Raw genomic sequence first — 21,894 nt, forward strand, 5'->3', positions numbered from 1 at the left:
GGCCCCTAACAGTTAAGTAGGATGATGCTCAGCATCACCGTGATTAAATTCCTTTGTGAGTCTTGTCTTTGGTCTTTTTGTGCCTCTGGCCCCATCTATAAAATGGAGACAATAGCACTTCTCGGCCTCACAGGGTGGCCTTAAGCTTATTTTTTTCTGAAGCTTGTTAGCAGGGGTAGTGTTAGGAGGGTACGTTGATCAGATGTGTAAGAATTTTGATGGGGTAGAGGAAAATTGTCCAATTTCCTGGAGAACAAATGGTAGGGTTACCATACGTCCGGATTTTCCCGGACATGTCCGGCTTTTTGGGCTCCAAATCCCCGTCCGGGGGGAAATCCCAAAAAGCCGGACATGTCCGGGAAAATCGGACATGCGGTCGGCGGCTCGGGTGCCGGGCCGGGGGCTCGGGGGCTCAGCCGGCAGTGCTCGGGGGGGCCCGGGGCCGGGCCGGGGGCTCGGGGGGCCTGGCCGGCAGTGCCGGGCCAGGCCGGGGGCTCGGCCGGCGGTGCTCGGGGGGGCCCGGGGCCGGGCCGGGGGGCTCGGCCGGCGGCTCGGGTGCCGGCTCGGGTGCCGGGTCGGGTGCCGGCGGTGCTCGGGGTGGCCGGGTGCCGGGCCGGGGGCTGGGCCGGGGGCTCGGCCGGCGGTGCTCGGGGGGGCCGGGTGCCGGGCCGGGGGCTCGGGTGCCGGGCCGGGCCGGGGGCTCGGCCAGCGGTGCTCGGGGGGGCCGGGTGCCGGGCCGGGGGCTCGGGTGCCGGGCCGGGCCGGGGGCTCGGCCGGCGGTGCTCGGGGGGGCCGGGTGCCGGGCCGGGGGCTCGGGTGCCGGGCCGGGCCGGGGGGCTCGGCCGGCGGCTCGGGTGCCGGGTCGGGTGCCGGTGGTGCTCGGGGTGGCTGGGTGCTGGGCCGGGGGCTCGGCCGGCGGTGCTCGGGGGGGCCCGGTGCCGGGCCCGGCCGGGGACTCGGGTGCCGGGTCGGGGGCTCGGCCGGCGGTGCTCGGGGGGTCCCGGTGCCGGGCCCGGCCGGGGACTCGGGTGCCGGGTCGGGGGCTCGGCCGGCAGTGCCGGGCCGGGCCGGGGGCTCGGGGGACGGGCTGGGGACCTGCGGTGCCGGGGGTGGGCCGCGCCTCCTCCCCCCCCACACACACACCCCCTTACCTGCTTCAGGCTTCCCGCGACTCAAATGTTCGCGGGAAGCAGGGGAGGGGGCGGAGACTTTGGGGAGGGGGCGGGGTTGGGGCGGGGCTGGGGGCGGGGCTGGGGCCCCTTTAAAGTGTCCTCCTTTCGGAGGCACTAAATATGGTAACCCTACAAATGGCCTCAAACGCAGCTTTGTTAAACTTTTACCAGGTGGACTGATTTTGCAAACGCACGATTGTTGCTATACATTTCTGTGTTACAATAGTGCCAAGAGTCTTGCACTGAGGTTGGGTAACTGAACTATGGAGTCATATTATTCATAATGCAGAAGGATTTAGTCAGCTCTCAAGTATTCATGGCATTTTTCACTTCTCATAAAAGATGCATGGATTTTAGCACAAATATCTAAAATTTGAGAGTAAACATGGGCTTTTCACTATTCTGTTTAAAAAGCTTCTGTCACTCAATCAGGAAGCAGAAACAATACTATGTGACTAATAAAAATAGCAAATAGTTCAAGTGAACACTGGACAAAATATCCATAAGCAGAAAATTATTCATCCAAACTATCCAGCAATTGCTTACAATCAAGGAAGTGTTTCAAAGGAAATCAGGTTCTGTTCATGCACAAATGGACTAAATTTGCTGCAAATATTTTTCATTAAAAAAAGAAGTCTACTGATATCAGTATTTGCATGTTTTCATACAGCAACCATAAACAAAAGATAATTAATTCTATATACCCTTCTCATCCAGTCAATATTTTGCTTGGTGTTGATTAGGACAGGTGTAACCACTAGGCAAACTAGGCGGCAGCCTAGGGTGCCAAGATTTGGGGGTGCCAAAAAGCGGTGCCCCCCAATTTTTACACTATTGCTCCCAGCGGGGGGATGGGCCGCTCGCAGCCACGTTAGCACCTACCTCTGCGGGCATCCTCTGCAACCATGGGCCCCGCCACCTCCCTCCGCTGCGCCCCACATCACTGCCCACCCCGCCTCCGCCAGCCCGGAGCCGCCTCCTCCCCGAGCCCCCGGGCTGCCACATCGCTCCCTAGCCTGCTCCCTCCGTCTCTGACAGTCCCAGACCCCCTGCCGCAGCATCGTCTGCTGCCCAAGGGCTGCTCACTGCAGAACAGAGCGGATGACATCAGCCCGCCTGCAGCTGGCCGTATTGACAGCAATGCAGTGGTGGGAGGGAGGGCAGGGGTGCGGGAAAGGAAGAGGAGACCGTGGCCACCAGTCCACCTGCGGGGGTGGATCATAGCCCTGCCAGAGGATACAAGGTTAAAGAGCTGCAAAAGTGTAACCGTCCTCAGCATGTGCCACCTTCCAAGGCTTCATCCCCATCCATCCCTGCAGCCCTGTGAAGCAGGTAAATAGAGCCCCATTTGGGGGGAAACTGAGGCAGAGAATAGGGATGTGACTTGCCCAAGGTCACCTGGGGAGTCATTGTCGGAATCCTGCTTTGAACACAGGAGATCGAAGCTCCTAGTTCTGTGCTAGCTCAGACCATTAGACCAGAGGCCTTCAAGCCCTGAGCTCTGCACCTGCCCACACAAGGTATTAATCTGGGATTCAGGGGCAGCACATTGCAGGTTTTCAGTGAAGAAACACAGCTGTCTCGAGCCCTTATGGTTACAAGGAAAATCTTCCAAAGGTGATAGGCGTCTAGCCAACACAGTTTTGTCTGCCTGAGTCTGCAGCCAGCCTGGGACAACAGCTCTAGGAAATGCGGCAGTAACTGTTAAGTCTAATTATGACACCGTCAGAGCCAGATTTTCATGTAACGTGGGTGACCAGTTGCGTGGTGCACAACCACTGAAAGTGTACTAGCAACTCAAGTGCAGCTGAACTCTGGGCAGGCTGCAGCACCCAAGAGATTTTTGTTCTCCCACTGAATGACAGCAGATGCACCAGTAAGTTTACTAGGTAGAAGTTTAGTGACCACATTAGGGCCATATCCTCCCCACTCCCAGCATTGAGCCAACTGCCCCTCATCATTCTCCTGATGGCTTGTATTGTTATTGATAGGAAATCTGCTGTGGATTGAGGGGTGTATATGGACCTGCCTTTGCAGGCTCAGTCCTGGCCCAGCATTCAAAATAAATTGCCCTGAGTTTCAGAAGTACTGAGAACCCTGGAGTTAACCACAGACATCGGGGGTACTGCAGGTGCTCAGCATCTCTGAAAATCAGGCCCAGAATGACACTGATGCCTCTGCCCTGGGCCAGAGCTCTCTGAGTAAGGGGCTTCAGCAGCGATTGGTGTGGGGCAGAGTAAAGCAACCAGGATGGTCATGATGCCTCACACCTGTGGGGAAGACAGGCCTTCAGACACCCTCCTCCCCCTGCATTGCAAGGAACTATTTCATACTTTAGCACTGGGGGGAGCTGAAGCCCAGAACGGGGAAGTAACTTGCCTGAAATCATCCAATGAGTTGGTGCCAGGGTGGAGAATAGAAGCCAGATCCCGACTCCCAGCTCTGTGTTCTGATCCCCAAAACAGTCCTTTCCAGATCCATGGGGTGGCGGGGGGGGGGGGGGGGGGGAGAGGCAGGAGGGACTCTAGTCCTGTGCAGGAGACCCAAGGCCATTCATTTTCATTAAACATGCAGACTAAATAATGAAATTAATAAATTTTCAAGCCGAACATGTATTAATTCTAATGAACAATGCCACATTATGCAGTATTCATTTTTGAAAGTTTATAATAAGCGATGCTCTGGGGGGAGGCAAGAAGGAGGAGGGGCACAAGGTGGAAGTTTCGCCTAGGGCGCAAAATATCCTTGCACCGGCCCTGGTGTTGCTCATGCTTGTACGAGGGGGAAGAGATGAGGGAGATAGAAAGGTCAAGGAAGGATAGATATTTGGAGTGCTTCAGATTCTGGGAAGGGGAAGAAATAGCCTTTGTCTCCACAATGACAATCTTTCTAGACAGCTACATTTTTCCAGGATCTATGAAGATGTCAACCTCAAGGGTGAACCTTGTGAGAGCGGGAGACAGAGCTTTCTCAGCCAGGGCCAGCTCTAGGTCTTTTGCTGCCCCAAGGAAAAAAAAAATTGGCTGCCCCCACCCCAGCCCTGGGCTCTCCCCCCTCCCCCCACTCCCCTGCTGCCCCAGCCCTGGGTTCTCCCACCCACACCCCCTGCCGCCATAGTGCTGGGCTCCCCGCTCCCCCCCCCACCAGCGCCCTCCCCCCACCCCCCTGCCGCCTCAGCCCTGGGCTATCCCCCCAACCTGCACCCTCCTGCTGTCCCAGCCCTGGGTCACTGGTAACTCGCTCCCAGGGCAGGTCATTCAGCAGGAATTTTGGATGTGCACAGAACACCGACAGGATTGGTTCCCGTATGGTTTCAGAACTGCAGTAAAGTGGAACAATTTTCAGCTTGTGTGATTGGAGGATATCTGGATGTATATTATAAAACTGTCCTCCATAAATGAGGAAAAGTTGAGGTGCCTTTACTATTCTTTTGTTCCACTCTTTCTTTCTATGGGGAATTTGCCAATGCAATATCACTGTCTTCCTTTTAAACAAATAAAATTAAAAAAAAAAAAAAGGCAATGGCTGTTGAAAATAGCAATTCCAGTCCTAAAAACTACTGGGAAGCATTTCTTGCTCAATTTTATCCTACTTTTTCTACAGCAAGTTACAGTGGATCAGAATATTTGATTTGGGAGAAATGAAGTAACAGCTGCCTGAACTGAGCTTGAGCACTCCTGAATTTTGAGGGTGTTCAAATCTGGGAAGCAGGTGCTAGATTCCCTTTCTGAATATTAGCTAAATCTGGAAAGGAAAAGTCACTTTCTGCTTCCATGGCTCAGAACTGGAAATCCTCCTAAGTGCCTGGTACGGTATCTAAAGCTGCCCAGGTCCAGAGCCTCCCCTCCCTTACTTTTCATTTTAAATTCTAGTGGGATCCACATACCTCCCTTGCTAGGCTTCAGATAGAGAGGGGCACTGTCCATTTAGTCCACCCAATTCCTTCTTTGGGGGCTGCAAGGTGAGCTCACACCTGTATCCCGAATCCAGTCTGGGAAAGTCTTCTGAAGGGGATATATGGGGCAAAGCATTCTACTCCTTGGGCACACTTGATCCCCATTCACAGTACCACCCCTTTCGACTCACAGCAAGCTGCAGCATGGCTCAGCCCTCACTCCCTACCTCTCCCTTTCTTGTTGATAGCTGCCAAGAGATTGCTGGGAAATGTAGTTCTTTCCCTGCTCCGGGGCTGGCTCTATAGGCAGGGAGCTAGGCAAGGAACTACAGCTCCCAGGGTCCCATGGGTTCTCAGCTCCCATGCTGGATCCCCAGCTGCTCCGTGGATCCGCTTTTGCAGGGTTGTGAGAGGGGAGGAAGTGAGTTTAAAAAATAAAAAAATTAAAGGATGGCTCGAATGCTGCCCCCTGCAAATGTGCCGCCCCAAACACCTGCTTGTTTTGCTGGTGCCTAGAGCTGGCCCTGTTCTCAGCAACCTGCCCAAGTCCATGGAACTCACTTCTGAAGGAGGCAAGAATGGCCACAAATCTCACCGCTTTCAGAACAGAGTGTAAAACTCATGTCTTCAACTTAGCTTTCCCACGGACACAATACAAACAACAATGAAGGGGGGAAAGGGAGAAGGAGGAGAAGGAGTAAAAGAAATTCCCTCCTGCTGCCTCAAGGGAAGTAGGCAGAGACACTAGACCCTATGTGGATATCTATAGTGTAGTAATGATAATTTTGTTAGGCACTTAGATACCATTGTGGTAAATGGGGTATAAATGCTTAGTCAGAAAACAAAGACAGATAAAGAGGGAGAAAGCCAACTGTGGTGGGGTGAAATCAAATGTGATCTGCACTTGCATCAGATCAACCTAGTTTCACCTGTGACATGGCCAACCAGACCCTGTATCAGATTAAGTCCTCCAATGCTTCTACATTTTAGCATCTTACAGAAGATATTGATAGTATCACAAAAGGCTAAAGGGTACAGGCTGTACAATAACACTTGGCAATATTTAACTGCATGCTGCATACAGGAGACAGATCATTCACACACTTTCCCTGTGGCTTTTCTTCTCCGTCAAAGACATTCACTGAAGGACAACTTGCTTATGCCTGGTTTAGTGAGTGAAAAAGTGAAGTGTAAATGCAGGATGTTCTCTAGTGAAACCACAGCCCAAAACACAGGCAGGTTGTGAATGGGCAAAATTTGCCTACAGCACAATTATTTAGATCAGTTAAAAATAGGGAAGCCTGAGGAGCTTTAGAAAGAACTGACAAAACTAAGTCAATGATCAGCATAGTAGTATATAAAATTCACTGTTTAATTGTAAGATAATGCATATTTAGCAGGATAATTTGAAACACTCATACATTTCTGGGCTCTAAATTAATAGAAGCCAGTCAAGAAATTGGACCAGGGTACTATTGTGGTTGGGTCATTAAAAACCGCTGTTCACTGCACAGTGGCCGTCAAAAAATGCAATGAAAATGTTAGGATGAATGAACAGATAGCCAGACCCTACGTTAGCTAAGAATAGGGCTCATTGATATGTGACTATGGGAGAAATCTGAGTAAGTGGTAGCCCTGGTTACTTCAGTGCATAAACTACAGTTACTCCAGGAAGTGTGGAGAGGTGCCTATTTTTCTTTCAAAAATGGGTGCTGTACACATGAATTCGGGGAGCTCATTTGGATGCAGGGAGACAGCCTCTGTCATCCTCTATCATCCCCTTTACTTTCCTTTATACATTATGGCACAAAGTCAAGATATACAGGGATTGGATTAGAGGTAGCGCTGCTTTGAAAAAGGAGGACTCAAAAAACAATTCACAAAACACTTTTTTCAGCATTTTCCTCCTTCAAAATATTTGAAGTTTTCTACCCAGATCTAGTTGAGCATGTGTACCCAGTGTGGTAATGTGTTCACAATGTGGATTGAGATTCCTGCACCCATTGTGTATTGTTGTACACTGTGCAAATCTTGTTGGTATTTGACATCATGAAGGTGAAACCTGCAATGTGACAAGTCCCTGGAGAAAAACATACAAACTCAAAGCTTAAATGGGAAAAGAATACACACATGAGAAACATCAAGCAGAAGAATTTGTTTAGAAAAAGGTAAGATATGGGTTAAAATATTATGTTCCAAAGTTAATTTTCCCATGTGTTACAGCAGTTTATAGTTTATGCTTGGAATGTATTATGCTGGGGCTCAAATCTGATTGAATGAAGCGACAAAACTTCCTGAACTCCTTGTTTAATACATCCAGGTGTGAAGAGAATACGGTACCTGGTCAACTGATGCATTTAGACAGCTGACAGATTGTCCATTAGTAACAGGCACAAAAATGTGATTTGTCCTTTATGTCTGGTGCAACTGTCAGATGAAAAGATTAGCCATAAATGGCCCACACATTCTAGGCATGTTTTTGAATTAGCCATGAATTTATCCCCCTCTTTTAACTTCATTGACAGCGAGATTTGTGGTCATAACTGAAATCTGCTTTAAGAGTCTTGGCTTTCAATCGTTTGAAAGTTCTGCAATTTAATGGACCTGGAAAAACATTGAATGGAACAGGATAAAAGGTCCAATACTGACTAAACCTTTGCAGAGTATTAGAGAATTCTTAATACTTCTCTTATTCCTTTTTGATCTTTTTCATTTGCCTTGTGTAACATGTAAGAATGTGTTGGAGAGGAGTGTATTGAAAATAGCAGGAAGTAACAGAATCAACACAATATATGATAAAATTGGAGATATATACATTTACTTATAGTCACAAGTGTAATGAATTCTTCCCCCATCATCCTGTATGTCATAAGTAAAGACTGAATCTACAACATTCAGTGGTTTGAGCATTGGCCTGCTAAACCCGGGGTTGTGAGTTCAATCCTTGAGGGGGGCCATTTAGGGATCTGGGGCAAAATCAGTACTTGGTCCTGCTACTGAAGGTAGGGGGCTGGACTTGATGACCTTTCAAGGTCCCTTCCAGTTCTAGGAGATAGGATATCTCCATTAATTTTTATTTTTTTATTTAAAAGCTTGGACCTTTATGACTTGAGATAAAGGAGCAACTCCACCCACTAGTAATAGACTATTTCTCTCTTATACAGAAAGGAGAGAGACAACATACTGCAATCTGAGGCATAATATGCCCTCCTCTATTTCTATACATATTTGGATCTTTGAAATTCCTAACCTAATGATTCCTTTATGCTATTGACTAGTTCTTGTATGTATGAAGTTAGACAGGTATCAGTTTCTAGAATGCCTATTTGTATGTTTCAAATAGTAGCAGAAATTAAAAATATTTCCAGAAATTCCATCAGATTAGAAGGAGCAAGATGGAGCTTCCTCACAGACTCTCAAACTCCTGGATTTTAACACTATTGACAGATCCTTGACCTGTCATCTGGTTACTTAAAATTTTGAATGTAAATAAAATATGTATTTCTTATATGCCTTTTTGTTCATGCTTCTTAAGTAGCTGTATGATATTATTCAATAGATTAAACTTAGATCATATTCTAACACATTCAGAAGTGTCCTGTTGAAGAAAAAAAAAAAAAAAAACAAGACAAACATTTCATTCACCATAAGAGGCTGTTTTGAAAGGCAAAGTATTTTACAAGTGTTTTTTAAAAAAGGAGAGATCACATATACAAAACAAAAACTGACATTTAGTTTTGACACATCAAAAATGATTTTTTCCTACACAAAAATTGTATTGCATAAGGAAATAGACAGTTGACATGGAAGCACATTGGAAAAGAAGTGGGCATCCACATGGACTAGCAAAAACACATGCACTGCTGTTGTCATCCTCCTGCACAGCCAGGTCTGCTGACAGCTCAAAATCCTCTTTTGACTGAGTAGATTGCTGGCCTACATTTGTGCCTACAAAAATTCTGGTCTCTAGGGGACTTCAGACCAAGTTCCATAGCTCATGCTGCCAGCTGTTGCACTTCAGAGAATTCACAGCTTAGACACTACCACCATGTCTCATTTGCAAAGAGTGATGCTGAATTCAAGTTAAGTGGAACAAGTGGCACTTTAATAAACCTGGGGGATTACATTGATATTGTCCCTGTGGCTAAATTGCTTCCAGACTAACTCCCCTCCATTCCCTATTCCCCTGGTGTTGCATCAATAACAGTCCCTCCAGGAAACATGGGTCCTCTGACTCCAGTTCCACTAATCATGCTCATGCACAATTGCATGTCTATATTTTTGTTAACAGTTGCACATGCAGTTACCACAGTTATTCATACAAATGGATAGGCCAATTTGAAAGTGCAGTTGTACAATTTGAATGCACAGCCATAGTGACTCTGCATGGAAGTATAGGTATCCGGTTGTGCATGTAATCCTTGAAGGTAGTCAAGAAGTTGAATATCAAAGGGTGATGTTGGCAGCCATCCTACCTATTGAAAGTGAAATCACCAAAGAAAATCTGAAGAGTTTCAGGGACTGTTTTTATTTATTACTGTAGACTACAGTTATCCTTCTGATTCCATACTGAACTACTACCCAACTATGGACATTGTTCTGCTTGATGTGTTGTCTTTTGACTAAGCTTGTCCTTCTCTCCTGCTTTCTTCCAAATATTGTGCATTGGCTCTGAATTTTGTCCCTTGGGCTTCAAAAAAGGCTTTATGAGCTGTACCTATCTGTGCAGTATAAAACTGATTTTGTAACAAAATAAGAGTTTAAAAACTAAAAGTGGAGAAAGCAGAAGAATCCATATAATTCTACAGGGGGAAAAAATGAAGTACTCAGAAGAACCTTGCTTTTAAAATTAACATATAATGGTGTATTACAAGCTTGCTACAAAGTCTTGCAAGAAATCACCTGGGATAATGCAACTACCATGAAATAAAAATGGAATACTTCTGCAGAGCAGATTATTATTGTGTTTTATTTCTCAAAGGGCTCATTCCCACACACACACACTCACCAAAAATCAAACTTTGGAATGAAGTGCCACAGACTGATCCATAAACTAGGAGGAACAGCAAATGAAAACTGTAGGAGTAGAATGTACTAGTGTAGCATCTCTCTCTATTACTTATTTAGTTATCAGAATTTTGGAATTTAGGATGATTTATTTCATCCACAATGCCAGATACTAAAGAAAAGGAAGTTAAGAAAATAACCAATTTTAAAAAAATGCCTTAGGCATATTTTAGGGGTTTTTTTTAAACTCAGTTCATTTTAGTCTTTCAATGTTAATGATTCATTTAGAGAAACTTGTGACTAAAAATAGGAGAAAGTGTTGCTTTTTGAGAATCTGACCCAGCATGGCAATTTCTGCACACCTGAAGTATTTAATGGCACTTTGGTTTTGCTGTTATTTCTTTCTTTTCTTTAGAGTTATATGTAGATAGCAAAGGGGACCAACTTTTTTATTCTTCTGATCCTGGTTTACTTAATTTTGGTCTCAATTTCAAAATTTGTTCACATACAAGCACAGTTGCAGTGCTTAGTAGTAAACACATAAAAGTACCTTAAGGTAACATTAGCATTATAGTTTTAACAACTCAGATGTTGTCAGCAACTGAAGAAAAAAGAGAAGTTCTCAGTAATCTTTGCCTGCTTTCATTGCACATACTAGGACAAATTCTCTGCTAATGTAAAGTCAGGGAAGCTGCAGCAATTTATACCAGCAAAGAATTCAACCCATAAGACTCAGTTTTGTTTACAACTATGCCCTGAATTTCCCTGGCCTGCCGTGAGAGTGAGAGTGTTTGTTGCCAACTCTATCAAATGTATGGAGTAAGCTGTTTGATGGTGTGGAGCTACCGGCTTCTCCCTAAATTCAAGCGAATTAATTCTATATGCCCTGGCCCACCTGCTCCTCCCACAGAGTTGGCTGATCCATTTTTCACAGCTAATGGGAAAGGAGGGACCAAGGCCATCCTGAGCGATTTCTTCTCCCTCCTCACCCACATCTCCTGAGATAATAGTATTGACTGCCCCTTCTCCTCCCCAGTAACTCCCGAGAGGAATGGGTAGAATTCTGCCTGCTTCTTGTAGCAGCCCAGATTAGCTGGTTTCCCCCAGTAGGTGGGGAAGTGGCAAAGACAACCGATTAGAGAACGTTTACACCTGGTGGACTGAAATTCTCAAGAGGGCTGGAGCTTCTCAAATCCCGGGTAGAACTTGCGGGTGACAGACTATACCACTTACTGAAAAGTGACCTTTTGGGTCCTTGTAGTGAGAACTAGAAGTGCTCTCAGATAAGAAATCAGATGGTAGGGGAACAAAAAGAGCAGAGGGTTGAAGCAGAGCTGACAGCAGGTGGCATATGGAGCAGAGGTGGGATGTAAATGTAAATTGGCTCTCCTTCCTCACCTTCAAATTTTAATAATGAGTTCATTTATTATTGGGAAACTAAGGATCAACAGATGTTACCTGCTGAAATATTGAATTCTTAAAGAGTACAAATAATATTCCAAAATAGCAAAAACTGAAAGCAAAGGCAGGCAGGCAAAAAGAGGGATATTTGGTCCCTGCATTTAGGATCAACAATTAACTACAGGCTCAGCAGAATTCTCTCTTTGACTGTGAGGAGGTGACGAGGTTTTCTGAAAAGGAACCCAAAGTTGTACCTGCTTCATGATGCCAGAAAGATGTTAAATTTGAAAAGATGTGGCTAACTTCTTCTCCCTCCCCCTGTACTATAAAGGCATTGGGTCCCTGTGATGTTACCCTCTGGTGTTATCTGGACCAGTGATCTGCTAGGTTACTCCAACCCTTGACTCTGGGTGCCAGCCTTACCCTGCTCTGCTGTGAGAACCCTCGCTCCTGGGCTGTTCACACACAGCCTCTGGCATGTAAGCTTCTCCTTGGATTGTCTAACCAAATGACACTGGCCAATGTCTCCTGTCCCAGACACAACCCTAGGAACCTCCATCTTGCAGTGTCCAGTTATGCCTGCTGGATTTTGTCAATTTAACAAAGAAATTGATATGTATAAGGCTTGTTATCCCAAGGAGAGTCTCTGACACACTTCAAACCAAACACACTGCTCAAGGTAGAATAAACAAACAGATTTGTTAACTATAAAAATTGACTTATAATCACTTAAAATGTAAACATAACAAGTCAGATTTGATCAAATGAAATAAAAGCAAAACGCATTCTAAGATGATCTTAACACTTTCAATGTCCTTACAAACTTAGATGTTTCACTTCAGCCAGGCTCTCCCCTTTGATCAGTGCTTCAGTTGCTTGGTGTGGTGTCTGTAGATGTAGGAGGAAAAGAGAGAGAGCGAACATGGCAAATGTCTCTCCTTTTTATCATATCCTTTCTTCCCTCTTGGCTTTGTTCCCCTGCCTTTCAGAGGCAGGTGAGCATTATCTCATTGCAGTTCCAAACTGACCAAAGGAAGGGGGGGTGACTCACTGGAGAATCTAACAGATTATTTTGTTGCTGCCTAGGCTAGCATCTTTTGTTCCTGTGAGGCTGGGCTGAGTTTGTCCCATACCTTCTCTGATGAGGTGTGAACTGCCTCTCTGCTCTTGGAGAGTTTTTGCCTGGACTTATTTTAAGCCATGAGGATACATTTTCAGCTTCATAACTGTATACATGCAATTATAACCTATAACATTACTATAACATTACTGTAACAACAATGCTCAGTGCATCATGAACCTTCCAAAGACACCCAACATGACAAACTTTGCATTGGGTACCACACAATCATTTTATAAAGATGAACATGTGGGTGTAGAGTGTTCCCCCGAGGTACAGAGCATCACAGTCTCCAAACTGGAAAGGAGAAGAGAACCTACAAGTGGTGACAGAGTGAGACATAGTAACAACTACAGGATTTGAATAGCTACTATACAAAATGAAGGACAAACTAAAAGAACAGTCAGTATTCGAGCAGATAGTGACAGGAAAGCATTCTGTAGAATTATCAGAGTTGTAACTTTTTACAGCTGCTATGCTTTGTGGTGTAAGCTGAATGAGATCATTGGTGGTTGTTTTATCTCTTGAGGACCCTTGGTCAGCACACAAGCTTTGCAATCATGGGGCGGAGGTGGAGGGAAGGAGAAAATTTCCATCAATTATTTTGCTCACTATCCACCACTGAGTTCAGGAAATAGTTATTCTAGCTCCGGGGTTCTCAAACCGGGGGTCGGGACCCTTCAGGGGGTCGCAAGGTTATTAGATGGGGGGTAGTGAGCTGTCAGCCTCCACCCCAAACCCTGCTTTGCCTCCATCATGTATAATAATGTTAAAAATATAAAAATGTGTTTTTAACTTATAAGGAGGGGTCACACCCAGAGACTTGCTACATGAAAGGAGTCACCAGTACAAAAGTTTGAGAACCACTGTTCTAGCTTGTAGGTAAGGTAAAAAACCTAATAGAGTTGAGCCTCTTCAGATGTGGAGCTGTCTAATCATGCTATGACCTAAGTGCTTAGATTGTAAAAGAAAATAGAGTCTGCAGCACTTTGTGCTATGTGGATTGTGTATCAGTGAAACCAAAAATATCAGACACAACCCTACCTTCCATTACATCTCCATCTGTGGTTTAGTGGCTATGTTGTGGCATATCTAAACAGCAATTGATCTGGGATACAAGTTTCAAATCTGTCTAAATTACACCTTCAAAATCTGAGAGAAACCATTGTGTATAATGTCATATTTGAACTCACATAATGAGTAACTGTGCATACATGAATGTTCACTTGTACAAAGTCCCCCCCCCCCTCCCCCCGCCTCACACACAGTAAACTACATTACATATGTGGGTCTAGATTGCAATTATTGGTTAAAAACAAGACAGGTATTTGAATTCAATGGATCTGAAAATCACCCAGTAGTTAGAAGAATTTCTGCAGCTATATGTTTGTGGATATTGACGTGCATACATTAGGGACTTAGATATAAGTATGGATATATTATAATAGTGAAAATGAAAGCAGATGCTGTTTTGTTTTGGATTACATGCCACTGTTCTGAAGAACTCCAATGGCAAGATCCTCCAGCCTGGCTGAGCTGTGCTTGGGGCAAGATTGGAGAAAAGGAGCAAAGGTGGTGTTTGTGTCAGTTTTGCAGCTGTGGATCCTGAGGCCAAACTGCTGGATCAGACATCTAATGTAAATCAGAACAGCTCAAAAGCTACTTTAACTTATGGAGGCTTCCCACCATATCAAAATGGAGAATCAACGGAGTACAGGCATGTGAGATCCACATATGCATTTCACTGAGCACACACCTGCACATGTAAGTCAGAAGTGGGGTCGCATAGGAACTGCTATGATACCTGAGGATTCCATACCACAGAGGGAATCCTCAAAGGACAAGTTAGATTTAGGGCTGCTTTGCCCTGCTGGAGAGGTCAAGGATCTAACCCTAAAGGTTATGTCCTGTATACACAGGGTTGTATCCTCTCATCCTTAAAGGTTGTAGCAGCAATATCATAAACAAGTAGTGTTTCTAATATCTTTACCTTTCTTTCACCTGAGACTGATTATTCAGGATTTTCTAGCAACCAAAAATGCAGAACTGCCTGTGCCTATTCTTTTGAAAATGTGTAACACCCCATGGATGAAAGGATACAACAAAAAACACAAACCACATTTGTACAAGTGTTTAGTAACTAATACAGCACAAGGTATTATCTAGAGAACAAAAACCTGATACCAAGAGGATGATGTAAGAGAACGTCCTGATAGATATATTCTTTGCACACATTAAAAGATCAGGGTCTCCTATTCTGTTAGCTGAATTGCCTTATATCATCTGCGTACCCACAGATGGATGATATGCATCCGAAGAAGTGAGGTTTTTACTCACGAAAGCTTATGCCCAAATAAATCTGTTAGTCTTTAAGGTGCCACCAGACTCCTTGTTGTTTTTGTAGATACAGACTAACACGGCTACCCCCTGATACTTGCATACCCACAGTTTCATGTTTGCTTTCTATTTTCATATCTATGGGAATGGAATCTGCTCTTCTGTATTCAGCCAATATCCCTCCTGCTGCTGCCGGCTGTGACTTAGGCCTGGGTTTCCACAACCCTTTTTATTTTCAAATGATGCTGAACCACAGTAAGTGTACTTGGCAATCTTGAGATTCCGAGGTGGGGGAGGGGACTTCTCACTGTTCCTATTTTCAACTAATTTCCACCAACATTGCTGGGTTTTCAAATTCACAGGCAAGGACTCTGAATCCATTTATTTTGGTATAAACCAGGAGTAATGCTACTCAAATCAGAGTGACTGTAAAGGATATCAGAATCAGGTTTGCTATCTTTTACATAGGCAAACACATGCTGAAACTGAATTATAATTTTGCCATTTCTATAATCTTGTCAAGACTGCTGTGCTTTGATGACAGCTCCTGACTAGTATCAGAGGGGTAGCTGTGTTAGTCTGAATCTGTAAAAAGCAACAGAGGGTCCTGTGGCACCTTTGAGACTAACAGAAGTACTGGGAGCATAAGCTTTCTTGCATCTGAAGAAGTGAGGTTCTTACCCACGAAAGCTTATGCTCCCAATACTTCTGTTAGTCTCAAAGGTGCCACAGGACCCTCTGTTGCTTTTTAGCTCCTGACTAATTACTCTTGTTATAAACAGGTAGTAAACCCTCACTTTTGTTCCCAGAGGCAGATACGCTTTTGTTTACTACCAGTCTTCTAACAATAAGTGCAGCTATCTACTGGGTTCTTAATGCACAATGCTTTCTCACATTGTCACTAAGAACTAAATTCTTCATACAGAAGTTCAAAACAAGTTCTGCATTTTCAGGGAATCACTGTTGCTCTTTGTTAGTGTCAAGGAGGAGAAATGAGTACTCTGTTTTAGATATACTCAAGGAAGATTATAGCTTCAGAATTGCTGTCTCCAGCTGTCTTCCATTTATAGTCTATTTTGTTCTTTACTATCTGTATGTTCTGAATGTTTTGTTCCCTTGCTTTAAATTTTAAGCATGATGCAGACAGCTAACAGCATGATGTTTGATGCAGGCCTTTAAACTGACAAATTTGTTCTTTTTATATCTTCCCCAAGTCTTTAATTTGTTTTCATGTTTACCTTTGCAAATATTTGTGATTGCTGTACAGATCAGTGAGAAAAGTTTTCCAAGGAAAGAGACAGTTTATTTTGTATGTATTATTTTTCCTTAGTTTAGCTACTAAATATTTCACAAGCCAGGAAGTTTGACTGCAGTTTACTCATGTCCTAAGCTTAAGTGGAAAACAATGATGCATTAATATTACAAAATTTTGTGTTGTCCAAACTTAAATAAATCTGATCCCAAACACCAATCAAGGAAAAGGTCAGCGTGATAGGGAACAGAAAATTAAAGCCATCAGTGCGATAACTGGCAGCAATTAGTAAAGCAGAGCACTAGGATGACACTGTGCATAGCTCTGGTGAGATCACACCAGTGGCGTAGCCAGGTTCTAAGAGCAGGGGGAGCAAACACATAAAAAAAGGCGCCCCCCTTGGCTCCTCCTCCCGCTGCGCCCCCCTCCCCCTTGGCTCCTCCGGCCGCGCCCCCCCCGGCTCCTCCGGCTGTGCTGCGGCCCCCCCCGTTGGTTCCTCCGGCTGCACGCGGCCCCCCTCGCTCCTCCAGCCACGCCCCCGCCTTGGCTCCTCCGGCCACGCTGCACGCATCCCCCCTCGCTCCTCCAGCCACGCCGCCTCCCCCTTGGCTCCTCCGGCCGCACCGTGCCCACCCCCCTTGACTCTTCTGGCCATGCTGTGGCCATGCTGCATCCCCCCTCGCTCCTCCGGCCGTGCCGCCTCCCCCTTGGCTCCTTCGGCCGCGCCGCCCCCCCATGGCTTCTCCGGCTGCACTGTGGCCATGCTGCGCCCCCCCTTGCTCCTCCAGCCACACTGCCCCCCCCTTGGCTCCTCCAGCCGTGCCATGCCGCCCCCTTGGCTCTTCCGGCCGCACCGCCCCCTCCTCGCGCCTCGCTCCTCCAGACACGCCCTCTCATTTTTTTTGTTGCTTGGGGTGGCGGCAAAAAAAGTTAGAGCCAGCCCTGTGCTCCCCGCCCCAGCTCACCTCTGCTCTGCCTCTGCCTTCCTGGGCCTGAGCGCACCGCCGCTTGCTTCTCCGCCCCAGGCTTCCCGTGCGAACAGCTGATTCGCGGGAAGTGGGGGGGGGGAGCGGAGAAACAGAGCAGTCAGGCAACTGAGAATCAGGATCTGCAGCCAGCTGCCTCCCTCAGAGTCCCTTCATCTCTACTATGCCTGAGCCCTATAGAGAGGAGAAAGAGAAGTAAGGATTAAAACTATGGAAAACTTGTTACAATTAATTCAAATTGGCCTGTCTGAGGATTTTGTTTCAAACTGAAATCTCAGGACAAACCTTATGAACAAACTTGGGCTGATTTATGGTTTAATGTCAATTTCATGCAAATGTTTTACAGAGGTCTGATGTGAATGTGGGTGAAAAAAAACCCTGTACTTTGGGGACTGAATAAACAATTTGAAATTCATCAAAACCAAAGTCAAGTGACTCAAAACTGTAAAGGTTCACATATACCACAGTTCAGCACAGCTCTCAAAGGGAAGAAGAGAAAGTGGATTCCATAACACTATTTGTGCAGCTAAACAGACTTATAAACATGAGGACACAGATGAACCGTAGTTCAGAATGCCCTGGGCACTAAAAGGGTTTAGGCAAAACTTATTTACACCAAGAGTGATTAATGTGTGTCGGAGTGTCTCCTGCTCCTTAAACCAGATGTAAAACAGCTGTGTTGAAGTCTCAAAGGGCTCAAAAATGTACATATTAGGATTTCTGCAGTTTAAATAAAAGGCCCAATTCACTGAGATCAGGGAAAATGGAGAAAAGATGAGGCTCAGCTGCTGTTTCAGTAACTGTAGGAAAATGGCAGCTGAAACTCAGAGGCTCTTCTTTAACAGTAATAACAGTAGGGTTACCATTCGTCCGGATTTACCCAGACATGTCCTCCTTTTTGTGTTAAAAATAGCGTCCGGGGGGGAATTTGTAAATCACTAAAAATGTCCGGGATTTCCCCCCCATGCAGAGCGAGGCGCGGCTGGGAGGGCTGCAGGAAAGTCAGCCGCTCGCATGGGGCTCTGGCAGCCAGAGCCCTTCCCCGCAGCTTGCCGGGCTGGAATCCGGAGCAGCTGTAGAGCTCCTCCTCCCCCCCCCCTGCATTCTGAGCCGGCTGGCCTGCCGGGCCATTTGCATCGGGCCTCGGCAGCTCCTCCTCCCCTGCAGCCCAGCGCCCCGCTCTGGCAGCACTGTGCAGGGGCAGAGACCGGGTTGTGTGTTGCGCTGGGGAGTGCAGCCACGTGTCCGGCTCCGCACAGAGCCCAACACCATGTTCTGAGCGGCAGGGTAAGGGGGCCAGGGGGCAGGAGAAGGGGCAGAGAGATTTTGGAGGGGGCAGTCAAGAGACGGGGGGGGGTCGGGAGTTCAGGGGGGGCTTTTTGGGGGCGTGGAGAAGGTTTTGGGCAGTCAGGGTAGAGGTAGGGGGTAGGGTCCTAGGGGGCCAGTTAGAATGGGGGGAGGGTCTCAGGAGGGGGCAGTCAGGGGACAAGGAACGGGGGGAGGGTTGGAGGTTCTGAGGGGGGCGGGAAGTGGGAGGGGCAGGGGCAGGGCTAGGGCAGGACGGGGGCGGGGCTCCTCCCGTCCTCTTTTTTGCTTGCTGAAATATGGTAACCCTAAATAACAGGGAGCAGCAAAATCAAATCAGTCATTGTCAGCAACCTCATAGTGGGTCTGCAAAGTGCCTTTGGCCCATCATTTAGGTGGCCACATCAGAAGATATAGTGTCTTGTATCAACAAACAGTAAACTCAGATGAACCTTTATTATGCTGGGATATGGAGATCCCAGCAATAGATCAACTCAAGTGCACATTTTTCAGGCCTAAAGTTAAGCAACTAAATCCATATTTAGGCACATAAGTGCCTTGACATACAGTGGTGCTCATAGGGTTCCCAGATGTCCGGGTTTCAACCAGAACTCCTGGTCAAAAAGGGACCCTGGCATTCCGGTCAGCATAGCTGACTGGGCTGCTAAAAGTCTGGCTGGCCACAGTGGCCAGCTCCAGGCAGCTCCCACATGTCCGTCCGGCTCCTAGGCACTGGGGCAACCAGGGGGGCTCTGAGCGCTCCCCCGGCCTGTGGTGCAGGCACCACCCTGAGTGCTGGCTCCAAAGCTCTCATTGGCTGGGAACTGCGGCCAATGGGAGCTGCGGGGGCAGCACCTGTGGACAGTACACGGAGGCCCCTGGCCACTCCTCTGCCTATGAGGGGGAGGGACATGCTGGCCACTTCTGGGAGCCCCCCCAAGTAAATGCTGCCCAGAGCCTGTACCCCAAATCCCAGCCCAGTGAAAATGAGCGAGTGAGCGAGGGTGCGGGGGAGTGAGCAACAGAGAGAGTGGGGGGAATGGAATGTGGGGGGACTTCAAAGAAAGGGCAGGGCAAAGGTGTTCAGTTTTCTGCAATCAGAAAGTTGGCGACCCTAGGTGCTTAGAACCTCTGAATATAGATATTGGTGTTTAACTTTAGACCTCCGAATTGAAATTGTCTGAGTACTATAAAAATAGAAGAAACCCAATAAAAGCAAAAGAAAAAAAGGAGGAGGGAGAAGGCTCTTGGTTGCTGCTATTTATACCATATTTCATAGAGCTGCTACCCTTGCGATTTCCTTTCTGTGACAAAAATGTGCATAACAATTAAGAGCATCTGTGCTGTCAGGAGACATATATACACACTTATGAATAGGATTTCTAATCTTTTAAACCTCTAAGTTGTAAACAGTTGACTCACCCCTTGTTATACCCCTACCTCTTTGAGAAAGATAGAAGGAAGACTATATTGGAGGCTGGAGGAGGGGGAGCTGACTATTTAGATATTTAAGAGAGACTCACATTGAATAGGAGAATCCCAAGAATCCATTTTCTAAAATGTTTGAATCTTTCCTCACAAAAAGTAGGTAGATTCTTTCTGTATAGATGTAGATTTGAGAGACCATGACTATAAGCAGGGAGGAAACCTGGAGGATGAATATCTGTTTACAGAGAACTAGAATGGGACCAGCTGGTGCTACTGGCTGGTATTTTTTACTTTTTCTTTGGGGTACTGATTTTTTTGGGGGGAGGGGAGGAAGCTAAGCACTGAAGACAAGAAACAGAAGTTGTGACCAGAAAGACTTAGAATTGGTTACAGCAGCAGTCTCCACCAGCTGCCATTACAATGTGTATTGTGTACATTTGCATGGTGTAGGCTCTAATTCAGTTTTACAGTCAGAAAAGAATAGGAGGCAATCACCAAAGCATCCACCACCAAACATGACAAATAACTTGTGGTTGAGATCATGTATTTAGCCCAGTCAAAAGATTTGGATTGGAAAGAAACTGACAGAAGAGCCAGAACCAAACCTAAGAAACTACTCATACAATTAAAAAAAAAAAAAAAAAAAGACACAGGAAAGTAATTTGTGTTAAATTTTTGCTTCACAGTGGAATTGAAGGAATAAATCAATCACCCATTTTGTTGGGAACTGTGCCCAGGCAGAATGTCCTAATGTTTTTAACAGTAAAAATATTTCAGCTTGACAGTGTTTAGAGAAATTAAAATACTCATTTAGGGTAAATTTTTCCAAAGGGTATAAGTGACATAGGAGCCTAAAATCCTTCAAAAGTAATTTAAGCATTTTGGGACTAGATTTTTAAACGTATTTACATGCATAAAGATGAAGATAGGCACCTACTGGAATTTTCAAAAGCATCTAGGAGGTAGGTCTACACTGCCATAAACACACCAAACCTCATGGCTCTGAGTCTCAGAACCAGGGTCAGCTGACTCAGGCTGTGGGGCTAAAATTTGCAGCATAGACATTCAAGTTCTGGCAGGTTCTTATGTATTTATAAGCAATGTCCATCCCTCTTGTGGGGTCTCAGAGCCTGAAAGTCTACACTACAATTTTATAGCCCAAACAGACTAAGCCCTGTGATCTTGAGTCAGCTGACCTTGACCAGCTGCAGTCTTTCACCACAGTGTAGATCAGGGGTCAGCAACCTCTGGCACACGGCCGATCGCGGCTCCCATTGGCTGCGCTTCACTGTCCCAGGCCAATGGGGGCAGTGGGAAGCCGCGACCAGCACATCCCTCGCCCGCACCGCTTCCCGCTGCCCCCATTGGCCTGGGATGGTGAACTGTGGCCAGTGGGAGCCGCGATTGGCCGAATCTGCCGACGCGACAGGTAAACAAACTGGCCCGGCCCGCCAGGGTGCTTACCCTGGCGAGCCGCATGCCAGAGGTTGCCGACCCCTCGTGTATATGTACCCTACATGCCTAACTATAATTTTGGATATCTAAGTCCCTTTTAAAAATGGGACATAGCTCTATGGTATGGAAATTCAAAAGTCAGCCATCTCTTTCATAAGAGAAGGAAGAAAGCTGTTAAAACCATTACTAGGCACAATGGGCTTGATTCTACAAGATACAGAGTATTTCCTTGAGGTTGTGAGCACCCTCAACTCTCACTGAAGTCAATGGTACTTGATATCACTCAGCAAGCAGGACTGAGCTCAATATGTCAAACTAGTACAACCAAAAAATGGAGTTTAGAAAAATGCATTTACCATGGAGACAGTGGGAGATGGAGCCTTTGAGAGAAATTAGTTTAGATGACTAGAGAAACATTTATGTATTTAAAAGCAATGTGCATGTACTATATACAGAGACATGGGATAAAATGCATAACGTCACTCTTTTGTTAACATACAGATAAATACCATATCAGGGAGTATGCAGTTGCAATG

This window comes from Malaclemys terrapin, chromosome 5 (genome assembly GCF_027887155.1).
Source record: "Malaclemys terrapin pileata isolate rMalTer1 chromosome 5, rMalTer1.hap1, whole genome shotgun sequence".
In the NCBI taxonomy this organism is placed as follows: domain Eukaryota; kingdom Metazoa; phylum Chordata; order Testudines; family Emydidae; genus Malaclemys; species Malaclemys terrapin.